This window comes from Artemia sp. Qi Xiang Cuo, chromosome 15 (assembly GCF_049724085.1).
Source record: "Artemia sp. Qi Xiang Cuo chromosome 15, ASM4972408v1, whole genome shotgun sequence".
Lineage (NCBI taxonomy): Eukaryota > Metazoa > Arthropoda > Branchiopoda > Anostraca > Artemiidae > Artemia > Artemia sp. Qi Xiang Cuo.
Genome location: NC_142808.1, coordinates 42,789,991 through 42,801,826, shown reverse-complemented (window position 1 = coordinate 42,801,826; position 11,836 = coordinate 42,789,991).

The following is an 11,836-nucleotide window of genomic DNA, read 5'->3' as shown; positions in this document are numbered from 1 at the left end:
TTCAGTGATTTAACGTGTTTTAGGCATACTGACGGTAGTTTTCTTGGCAGTTTTGTCTCATGAAGCGTGCACATGCGATTTTGTTTCTGGGAGAAAGGTATCATTTTGGGGCATTACAAAAAAAAGCAACTGTTGGAAACGATAAAGAATGATTGAAGTAATTGGAAAGCATCGAGGTTACAGGATTGGGGGGGGCAAGGGGCTCAGTCTCTCTTCTGCATCTTTATCTGGCCTATAAAACACCAAAGCTGCTCTTAGGATCAAGTTGGATCGTTTAGATCAAACCCAAAGGTTTGTGGAAGTAAGCTGATGTTTTGTTTTTAGCTTTCAGTCAACAGTCTAGCAAAATTGGTTCTTTTATTTTTGAAAAGCAACAAAAAAACTAACATTCTTTAATTCGGTTTTTATAAATAATTTAGAGTTTTTTCTCGGTAACGTTATTAGTTGGCGGTAAATCTTGGTTTTCTCGGTAGATGGTGTTGTTGCTTTCATTTCTCAGGAAAGAAATTTAGCTCTTTTTTTTCTTTATTCCCGAACCGCATTATTAAAAAGAGTTGCCGAGTTATACCCAGTTCTGGTGATTAAAAACAAAGTAATATTTATGAATGTTCGGTATGGTCAGAGTTTTCTTTGATTTTAATAACACCATTGAACTACAGAAACGGAAGTTGAAACTGGCAACAACTTGATTTAAAAATCATATTTCAAAATTTAATTGCTCTCAAATATTATCTGCTAGAGCTATGTCTTTATGTTTTTCGTCAGATGCATTATAGGAGAAAAAACTACCATTTCAAGCTTCCATCTTTACTAATTTCAAAAATGTTTGCTATAAATCATTCCCTGTGATCGATCATAGGAATTACGCTTGAAAATTTAAGATAGCTCAGGTCACAAAAACACGCAAGGGATACATTAATGACGCTTTATGGTGCTTTAACACTACATTATAGAAACGCTCACACTAACATAGGCTTAATCTAAACTCCGTCATGCTCTGCAGTCTTTTCAAAGCGAATTTTGTCAATTACGTAGGCAGTAAAGGTAAATTATATGGTACTAGACCCTCAAAGTCAAACCCGGTGGGACTGATTTCCGTTTCAAGGCTTTTCTGCCAGGAAATGCAAGGGGAGTTGGGGGCCAGCTATCCTGTGCTTTCGCACAACCTTCCTGCTTACCTTCCCCCAAGTACCCATTTAGAGCTGGGTCGACTCTGGCTGAGCTTACAGAGTGTTGCTGAACAACGAACAAATTCAAAATAAACTAATCAAGTTTTCCTAAAAAGGCTTTCAGGTTTGATCAAAGCTTTAATCTGCATTTCCGTTCCACATTTTAATTTTTGTATTGTTTGCTTATTATATTTGTGATGAAATAGACAATGATTATGAACTCCTACATGAGCCTAGTAGGAAATGACTTGTTCAAGTATATAGGCTTTTAGTTAACATTAACTTAAACCTTTTAGCATAGAAAATTACGTATTCAGTGTGTTAGCTACTTCATACCCCTGTTTGATGTATTTGATTTTATATTCAGATAGTGGGTTCTTATTCTGATGTATCCTTGGTAATATCCTAAATTTTTATGTAGGGCAAGGTCACTTACTTTCTGAAAGCAGTATCAGAAGTGATGGCCACCAAAATCAAGTTTACATAAAAAATAGGGGAAAATATTTTACTTTCTGAAAGCAGTATCAGAAGTGATGGCCGCCAAAATTAACTTTACATAAAAATAGGGGAAAAACAACGATCAAATAAAATCTTTCAAAGTTGCTTGTCAAAAGAAAAATGAAACAAGGTAGGGGAGAGTCGGGAACCTTGGGACAAGTTCAACTTAAAGCTCAATATCGCCTATATTTACAGTCCGATTTTCTTGTATCAAACATCAATCTGTAGCAAAATCATTTGGCTTTTACTGGGATTTTTCTCAGATTTTTATTGCTCGCAGTAAAATTAGCAAGAATTTTTTTTTTCAAAGGGTCCTGTTTTGTCCCTGAGTACCACTTGTGCAGGTACTATGGGTCAAGGCGGTGGGTACTTTGGGTCACCATGAAAAATAAATTAAAACTTCGTATATTTTGTGGTATAAAATTGTAAAAATACAACGAACTTATTTAAAAAATTATTCAACAGAACAGTTGGTCAGGTCTGCATTAAAGCTGATCATCTTGACAGTGTGTTTAGTTCTGCCCGAGACCATTAGAACTGGTAATATCATCACTACTTCTGAGCTATCAACAAACGCTTCATCACGCTCTTTCGGAAACGTAAACTTCTGGGCTTCTAAGTAAGTAATACACAACCGAAAGTTTGCTCGGAACTACTATCGTAAGAAATATATTTTGTACTTTACAGTGATATAAGATTCAATTCTGAGGTATTTGAATTTTGTATACGAAAAAGAAAAAAATTCAAAATCTGTATACTTATGCCAACAGCTAATTTACAAACTATGTATTTCATTAGCAAAATCATTCGTACGGTAAAGAAAAAAAATTTGTTTCAAAAAATTGACAGTGTAGCCGTCTGGTCCGGCCTGAAGCACTTAACCAGTGTAGAACTTCAACCCCTTTTTCTCCCTGTACTCGACTAGAACAGAGTCACCGGACCAGATACTGGGAATCACAGGCTCCTCTTCCGCCAATCGGAAATTTTCAGAGCAGAAGGAGTCATCAGAATTATCGTCACGCTCAAAATCCCCAGGTCCCGATTCATTTCTGCTTTCGTCACTGAACGTTAGCAATCTCTTGGTAGTTTTCTTCTGAATCTTCGGCTTTTTGGCAGGAGCCGCGTTCTTGCTTTTCTTGAGATCCTTCTTCTCTTTTTTTGCCTTCCTTTCGTTTTTGCAGCTTGGATCGAGTCTTATAGCTTGGATAGAAGTCAATATCTTGGATACTCCAGGTTTCCTGCCTGTCTTTCTGTTTGTAGCTTCCCTTCTTGGCAAAGGTATAATATCTTCTGGCACAACAAACGAGGTTGAATGGGTTGTAGTAGCCTACTGGGACTCTGGCTCAACCAAATTTTTTGCAGATCTGGTAATTTTTTGTCAACAGTGGCAGACTAATTTCCCGACTCAGTAGTATCTTCTCGTCGCAAAGCAGGAAGAAAGTCAGACTTTTGCCACAATCCAGTATTCAGTGGGAAAATTCCAGGCTTTGAGAATCCACTAGTGATGTTAGTCTGAGAGAAGGCCTTAGGAAGATCAACCCCCAGTAATTCTTCGATCTCATGTTCCATCACTTGCCGACCAGAGTGAAGTCTCAACTAGCTCTCCATCGCCTGTGACCAGTAATTCTTTAAAGATCCATAAACCAAAACGTCAAGAAGCTGCAACCTGGATGATGTGTACGGCGGGAATGTAAGTAAATGTATTCCATTTTCTTTGGCCAACAAAACTGCATTGTCACTGGTGTGACTTTCATGATTGTCCATCAGAATCAAGACAGGATTCTCAGGAGATGTGTGGACATGCGATACAAAGTGCTCCAAATACAGAAAAAACAAATCCTTTGTCATCCAAGAATTTCCATGCTTGCCACTTGCTATTCCAGCAGTCGGTGGGGGGGGGGGGTCCATCAAGAAGCCTTTCTACAAAACGTGCTCATGGGAAAATCAGAAAGGCTCTAATAAATCCTCCCATGGAATTTATAGTGCCCATCATGGTCACCAGCTTTCCTCTGTCATGGAAAGTCTTAGCACCAAGCTGCTTTACTCCCTTTGGGCTCAGCTCTCTTTGACACTTGGTCAAGACATTCGTGGGCCCAATCTCATCGAGGTTGAAGATCCGGCTAGCCGAGAACTTTTTTGAATAAAACTCTCCGAGATTCCTGTAAAAAGTGTCAACAGCAATACGATTGTAGCCAAGATTTCTCTGGATACTTGTACGTTCCAGCCTTCGAAGCAAAATCGAAGGATTCTCTCTAAGAAAGCCATACAAGCAGTCTTTGCCGGCAGACTTTTCTGTTTTCCATCTTGTCGGATATGCAAGTCTGTTTCTGTTTCGCCATAACCCAAGCAAGCTCTCTGGCTCTCTTCTTGGAGAGACCATAGTGCATTCGGGCTGCTTGAAAGATGTACTCTTCAAGTTGAAGCTCCTGATCAATCGTAAATACTCGCCTGTTGTCATAGGTGGGAGTGTAACTGAACTCTTCTTTTTCTTCATCTGTTCTGTTACAAAATCGCAGTGGCATATCTGCTAAGAGTTGACCGCATGAAATTATAAACTTCAGCAGCAGCTTGAAGTGGCATCCCATAAAGATGAGCTTCTACTGCTTTCTTCATGTCCTCCTTATTCCAGACGTAAAGTGCTTGATAAGCTTTCCTCGTTTTTGGCATTCTAAAATGAAAGGAGGAGTTTCTAGTTTATACAAACTTCTTCTAAGTTCTTCTTAAGTTCTTCTTCAAGTTCTTCTAAGTTTATATATTAGGTAAGATTTATATTTAATTGAATAATTGGAATGTGTGGAGTTTATGTGTGGAGTACGCTTTAGATAGCTGATAAACATTTAATTTTTGTTTAACGTATTAGGTCACTTTTAAACCCTTTATATCACTTATACACGCTTTAGATCGCTCATAAAAAGTTTAGGTATTTTATAATGGTTTAGGTCATTTATAAACTCTTTATATCATTTATAAACGCTTTAGATCGCTCATAAGCACCTTAGGTCTTTTAGAACGCTTTAGTTACTTCTAAACCCTTAATATCACTTGTAAACACTTGAGATGGCTCCATAAGCACTTTTGGTCTGTTATAATGCTTTAGGTCTATTCTAAACCTTTTTATATCGCTTGTAAATGATTTAGATCGCTCATAAGCACTTAGTGTTTTTGGCAATTCTAAACCCTTTAGACTATATCACTTATAATCAGTTTAGATCGCACACAAGCACTTTAGGTCTTTTGTAAAGCTTTAGATCACTGATACGCACTTCATTTTTTATAACGTCTTAGGTCACTTTTAAACCCATTATACCACTTATAAGTGCTTTAGATCGCTCATCAAAACTTTATATCACTTATAAACGCTTTAGACTTTCGGTATTTTATAACCGTTTAGATCACTTATAAACCAATTATATCACTTATAAATTCAGATCGCTAATAAGTACTTTCTGTCTTTTATAACGCTTTAGGTCTCTTCTAACACTTTTGAACGCTTTAGATCACTCATTAAACTTTAGATATTTATAACGGTTTAGATCGCTTCTAAACCTTTTATATTGAATTTATAAACGCTTTGAATCGTTCATAAGCATTTTAGGTCTTTTATAACGTTTTAGGCTACTTCTAAACCTTTTATATCACTTATAACCACTTTAGGTCACTCATGACCACTCAAGGTTTTATGAAACGCTTTAGGTCACTTATAAACCCTCTATATGACTTATGAAACGCTTTAGATCGCTGATGAGAACTTTATTTTTTTTTATAACGATTTAGGTCACTTTTAAACCCTTTATAACACTTATAAACGCTTTAGATCGCTCATCAAAACTGTATATCATTTATAAACGCTTTACATCACTCATAAGCACTTTAGGTATTTTATAACCGTTTACGTCACTTCTCTACCCTCTATATCACTTATGAAACTTTTTAAATCGCTCATAAGCACTTAATGTTTTTGTCACTTCTCATCCCCTTTACATAACTTATAAACGCTTTAAATCGCTCAAAAGCTCTTGAGGTCTTTTATAATTCTTTAGGTCGCTTGTAAACCCTTTATATCACTGATAAACGCTTTAGATCGGTCATAACACTTTAAGTCTTTTATAACGCATTAGGTTCAAAGGGTCCTGTTTTGTCCCTGAGTACCACTTGTGCAGGTACTATGGGTCAAGGCGGTGGGTACTTTGGGTCACCATGAAAAATAAATTAAAACTTCGTATATTTTGTGGTATAAAATTGTAAAAATACAACGAACTTATTTAAAAAATTATTCAACAGAGCAGTTGGTCAGGTCTGCATCAAAGCTAATCATCTTGACAGTGCGTTTTGTTCCGCCCGAGACCATTAGAACTGTCAGTTTCATCACTACTTCTGAGCTATCAACAAACACTTCCTCACGCTCTTTCGGAAACATAAACCTCTAGGCTAGAACTTTTTGTTTCAAAAAATTGATAGTGTAGCCGTCTGGTCTGGCCTGAAGCACTTCACCAGTGTAGAACTTCGACCCCTTTTTTCCCCTGTACTCGAGTAGAACAAAGTCACCAGAACAGATGCTGGGAGTCACAGACTCCTCTTCCGCCAATTGGCAATCTTTAGAGTAGAACGAGTCGTCAGAATTGTCGTCTCACTCGAAATTCCCTGGTCCTGCTTCATCTCCTTTTTCGTCACTGAACGTCAGCAATCTCTTGGTAGCTTTGTTCTGAATCTTCCGCTTTTTGGCAGGAGCCGCTTTGTTGCTTTTCTTGAGATCCTTCTTCTCTTTTTTTGCCTTCCTTTCGTTTTTTGCAGCTTGGATCGAGTCTTTCACCGGTGTAGAAGTCAATACCTTGGATACTCCAGGTTTCCTGCCTGTCTTTCTGTTTGTAGCTTCCCTTCTTGGCAGATGTATAATATCTTCTGGCACAACAAACGAGGTTGAATAGGTTGTAGTACTGGGACTCTGGCTCAACCAAAATTCTTGCAGATCTGGTAATTTTTTACCAACAGTGGCAGACTAATTTCCCATTCAGTAGTATCTTCTCGTCGCAAAGCAGGAAGAAAGTCAGACTTTTGCCACACTCCAGTATTCAGTGGGAAAATTCCAGGCTTTGAGAATCCGCTAGTGATATTAGTCTTAAAGAAGGCCTTAGGAAAAGCAGCCCCCAGTATCTTTTCGATCTCCTATTCCGTCACTGCTCGACCAGAGTGAAGTCTCAACTAGCTCTCCATCGCCTGTGACCAGTAATCCTTTAAAGGTCCATAAACCGAAACGTCGAGAGGCTGCAACCTGGATGATGTGTACGGCGGGAACGTAAGTAAATGTATTCCATTTTCTTTCGCCAACGAAACTGCATTGTAACTGGTGTGACTTTCATGATTGTCCATCAGAATCAAGACAGTGTTCTCAGGATATGTGTGGACATACGATAAAAAGTGCTCCAAATACAGCAAAAACAAATCCTTTGTCATCCAAGCACTTCCAGGGTTGCCATTTGCTATTCCAGCAGTCTGTGGGGGAGGGGGAGGCTCCATCAAGAAGCCTTTCTACAAAACGTGCTCGTAGGAAAATCAGAAAGGCTCTAATTAATCCTCCCATAGCATTTATAGTGCCCACCATAATCACCAGCTTTCCTCTCTCATGGAAAGTCTTATCACCAAGCTGCTTTATTCCCTTCGGGCTCAGCACTCTTTGACACTTGGTCTGGACATTCGTAAGCCCAATCTCATCGAGATTGAAGGTCCGGCTAGCCGGGAGCTTTTTTGAATACAACTCTCCGAGATTCCTGTAAAAAGTGTCAACAGCAACACGATTGAAGCCAAGATTTTTCTGGATACTTGTAGGTTCCAGCCTTCGAAGCAAAATCTATGTAGGCTATATGAATCTGTAGCAAAGTGGCAATTATTTATATAGGAAATTGGGAGCTCAAGATTATCATCATCCTTCGTATTCTGTAAAAATTAGTTAGAGTAAGCATTTAGCCCTGGGACGAAAAGAAATGATGGGGTTAAGTATCCTTAGAAGTCCTAAAATTTAACGCCAAAGGTCTTCCCCAAGGTTTTTTCGTCCCAGTATATAGTCATTCAGACATAAAAGTATTAAAGAAAGAAAGAAAAAACAACTGTTTTCGGTGATGATTGTCTTTGGCGATACTTTAATTAAACTATTTATGATAGATACATTTAAATGTTTAATTTTTGTATTTATTTTACAAAGGTAGTAAATAAGGTCATAAATTTATTACCGTGGTTAATGACAAAGTTAACCCAAAAATTTGAACTGTCTGACCTCTATCATGTTTATAATTTTATTAGGGTAACACTTTGTACTGTAATAACGATTGTGAAGGAAATTAAACAACTTTGGTCAAGTAACAGTGCGGTTTTAGAAAGGGTAGAGGATGTGTCGACCAAACTTTCACTATTAGGCTAATAATTGAAAAGTACCTGAGTTATCAAACACCTTTGATCCTGAGTTATATTGATTACGAGCTTCTGTTCGATTCTGTTGATGGAAGAGCTTTTGCAAAGGTTTTATCCTTGTAAGGTATACCAGACAAATACATTAAAGTGCTTAGTGCTATTTACGAGAATAATACTGCTGCGATTAAGGTAGGAAATGCAGTTAGCATCTAGTTTCGTATTAAATCAGGAGTTAATCAGGGTTGTGTTCTATCCCCCTTTATATGGATCATTTTGATGGATTTTGTCTTAAGAAGCACAGGAAAGGGATGTGGGAGACCACGGAATCAAATGGGGAGGAAAAACTCTCCTGGACTTAGATTATGCTGATGATTTAAGCATCCTAGGTGAAAGTGTCAGCAAAATTGAATAAACTTTTAGAGGTTTTGCTAGCTCATGGTGCTTGAATAGGTTTGAAAATAAATGTTAAGAAGACTAAGTCAGTAAGGTTAGGAATAAGTAAAAATGAAAAGGTGACATTGGGTAACGAAAAGACTGATCAGGCGGAAATTTTCACTTACCTTGGTAGCATTATTAGTAAGGACAGTGGGAGCCATGAAGAAGTTTTGGAATATTGGAAGCTACAGAGATGACAGTGGTCAAATATGACTCTCAAGCATGGGCGCTCCGAAAAACGGATGAAGATTTGCTAGATGTTTTCTAGAGAAATTGCTTACTGATTGTTCTTGGTACCAGGCTTACTGACCGTGTTTCAAACATTAGGCTGTACGAAAAGTATGGTTCCGTCCCACTTTCTAGAACTATAATGAGGGAGAGGTAGAGATGGCTAGGACACGTTTTATGGATGCAAGATGACAGATTTCCAAGGATTGTCCTTTTCTGCCAACCGTCTATGGCTTAACGAAAAGCAGATCGTCCACGGTTCGGGTGGGAGGATGTCATAAAGAAAGATTTAAAGAAAACGGGCACTTTTTGGGAGGGTGTAAAGAGGGAGGCTTTGAATAAATTGGGATGGAGAAGGAGCGTGCATAGCTGTGTTGGCCTCAGGTGGCTTGATGCTGCGGTGAGTTGTTAGTAGCAGTAGTAGTAGGTTTCAGTGATTTAACGTGTTTTAGGCATACTGACGGTAGTTTTCTTGGCAGTTTTGTCTCATGAAGCGTGCACATGCGATTTTGTTTCTGGGAGAAAGGTATCATTTTGGGGCATTACAAAAAAAAGCAACTGTTGGAAACGATAAAGAATGATTGAAGTAATTGGAAAGCATCGAGGTTACAGGATTGGGGGGGCAAGGGGCTCATTCTCTCTTCTGCATCTTTATCTGGCCTATAAAACACCAAAGCTGCTCTTAGGATCAAGTTGGATCGTTTAGATCAAACCCAAAGGTTTGTGGAAGTAAGCTGATGTTTTGTTTTTAGCTTTCAGTCAACAGTCTAGCAAAATTGGTTCTTTTATTTTTGAAAAGCAACAAAAAAACTAACATTCTTTAATTCGGTTTTTATAAATAATTTAGAGTTTTTTCTCGGTAACGTTATTAGTTGGCGGTAAATCTTGGTTTTCTCGGTAGATGGTGTTGTTGCTTTCATTTCTCAGGAAAGAAATTTAGCTCTTTTTTTTCTTTATTCCCGAACCGCATTATTAAAAAGAGTTGCCGAGTTATACCCAGTTCTGGTGATTAAAAACAAAGTAATATTTATGAATGTTCGGTATGGTCAGAGTTTTCTTTGATTTTAATAACACCATTGAACTACAGAAACGGAAGTTGAAACTGGCAACAACTTGATTTAAAAGTCATATTTCAAAATTTAATTGCTCTCAAATATTATCTGCTAGAGCTATGTCTTTATGTTTTTCGTCAGATGCATTATAGGAGAAAAAACTACCATTTCAAGCTTCCATCTTTACTAATTTCAAAAATGTTTGCTATAAATCATTCCCTGTGATCGATCATAGGAATTACGCTTGAAAATTTAAGATAGCTCAGGTCACAAAAACACGCAAGGGATACATTAATGACGCTTTATGGTGCTTTAACACTACATTATAGAAACGCTCACACTAACATAGGCTTAATCTAAACTCCGTCATGCTTTGCAGTCTTTTCAAAGCGAATTTTGTCAATTACGTAGGCAGTAAAGGTAAATTATATGGTACTAGACCCTCAAAGTCAAACCCGGTGGGACTGATTTCCGTTTCAAGGCTTTTCTGCCAGGAAATGCAAGGGGAGTTGGGGGCCAGCTATCCTGTGCTTTCGCACAACCTTCCTGCTTACCTTCCCCCAAGTACCCATTTAGAGCTGGGTCGACTCTGGCTGAGCTTACAGAGTGTTGCTGAACAACGAACAAATTCAAAATAAACTAATCAAGTTTTCCTAAAAAGGCTTTCAGGTTTGATCAAAGCTTTAATCTGAATTTCCGTTCCACATTTTAATTTTTGTATTGTTTGCTTATTATATTTGTGATGAAATAGACAATGATTATGAACTCCTACATGAGCCTAGTAGGAAATGACTTGTTCAAGTGTATAGGCTTTTAGTTAACATTAACTTAAACCTTTTAGCATAGAAAATTACGTATTCAGTGTGTTAGCTACTTCATACCCCTGTTTGATGTATTTGATTTTATATTCAGATAGTGGGTTCTTATTCTGACGTATCCTTGGTAGTATCCTAAGTTTTAATGTAGGGCAAGATCACTTACTTTCTGAAAGCAGTATCAGAAGTGATGGCCGCCAAAATCAAATTTACATAAAAAATAGGGGAAAATATTTTACTTTCTGAAAGCAGTATCAGAAGTGATGGCCGCCAAAATTAACTTTACATAAAAAATAGGGGAAAAACAACGATCAAATAAAATCTTTCAAAGTTGCTTGTCAAAAGAAAAATGAAACAAGGTAGGGGAGAGTCGGGAACCTTGGGACAAGTTCAACTTAAAGCTCAATATCGCCTATATGTACAGTCTGATTTTCTTGTATCAAACATCAATCTGTGGCAAAATCATTTGGCTTTTACTGGGATTTTTCTCAGTTTTTTATTGCTCACAGTAAAATTAGCAAGAATTTTTTTTTCAAATGCTCCTGTTTTGTCCCAGAGTACCACTTGTGCGGGTACAATGGGTCAGGGCGGTGGGTACTTTGGGTCACCATGAAAAATAAATTAAAACTTCGTATATTTTGTGGTATAAAATTGTAAAAATACAACAAACTTATTTAAAAAATTATTCAACAGAACAGTTGGTCAGGTCTGCATTAAAGCTGATCATCTTGACAGTGTGTTTAGTTCTGCCCGAGACCATTAGAACTGGTAATATCATCACTACTTCTGAGCTATCAACAAACGCTTCATCACGCTCTTTCGGAAACGTAAACTTCTGGGCTTCTAAGTAAGTAATACACAACCGAAAGTTTGCTCGGAACTACTATCGTAAGAAATATATTTTGTACTTTACAGTGATATAAGATTCAATTCTGAGGTATTTGAATTTTGTATACGAAAAAGAAAAAAATTCAAAATCTGTATACTTATGCCAACAGCTAATTTACAAACTATGTATTTCATTAGCAAAATCATTCGTACGGTAAAGAAAAAAAAATTTGTTTCAAAAAATTGACAGTGTAGCCGTCTGGTCCGGCCTGAAGCACTTAACCAGTGTAGAACTTCAACCCCTTTTTCTCCCTGTACTCGACTAGAACAAAGTCACCGGACCAGATACTGGGAATCACAGACTCCTCTTCCGCCAATCGGAAATCTTCAGAGCAGAAGGAGCCATCAG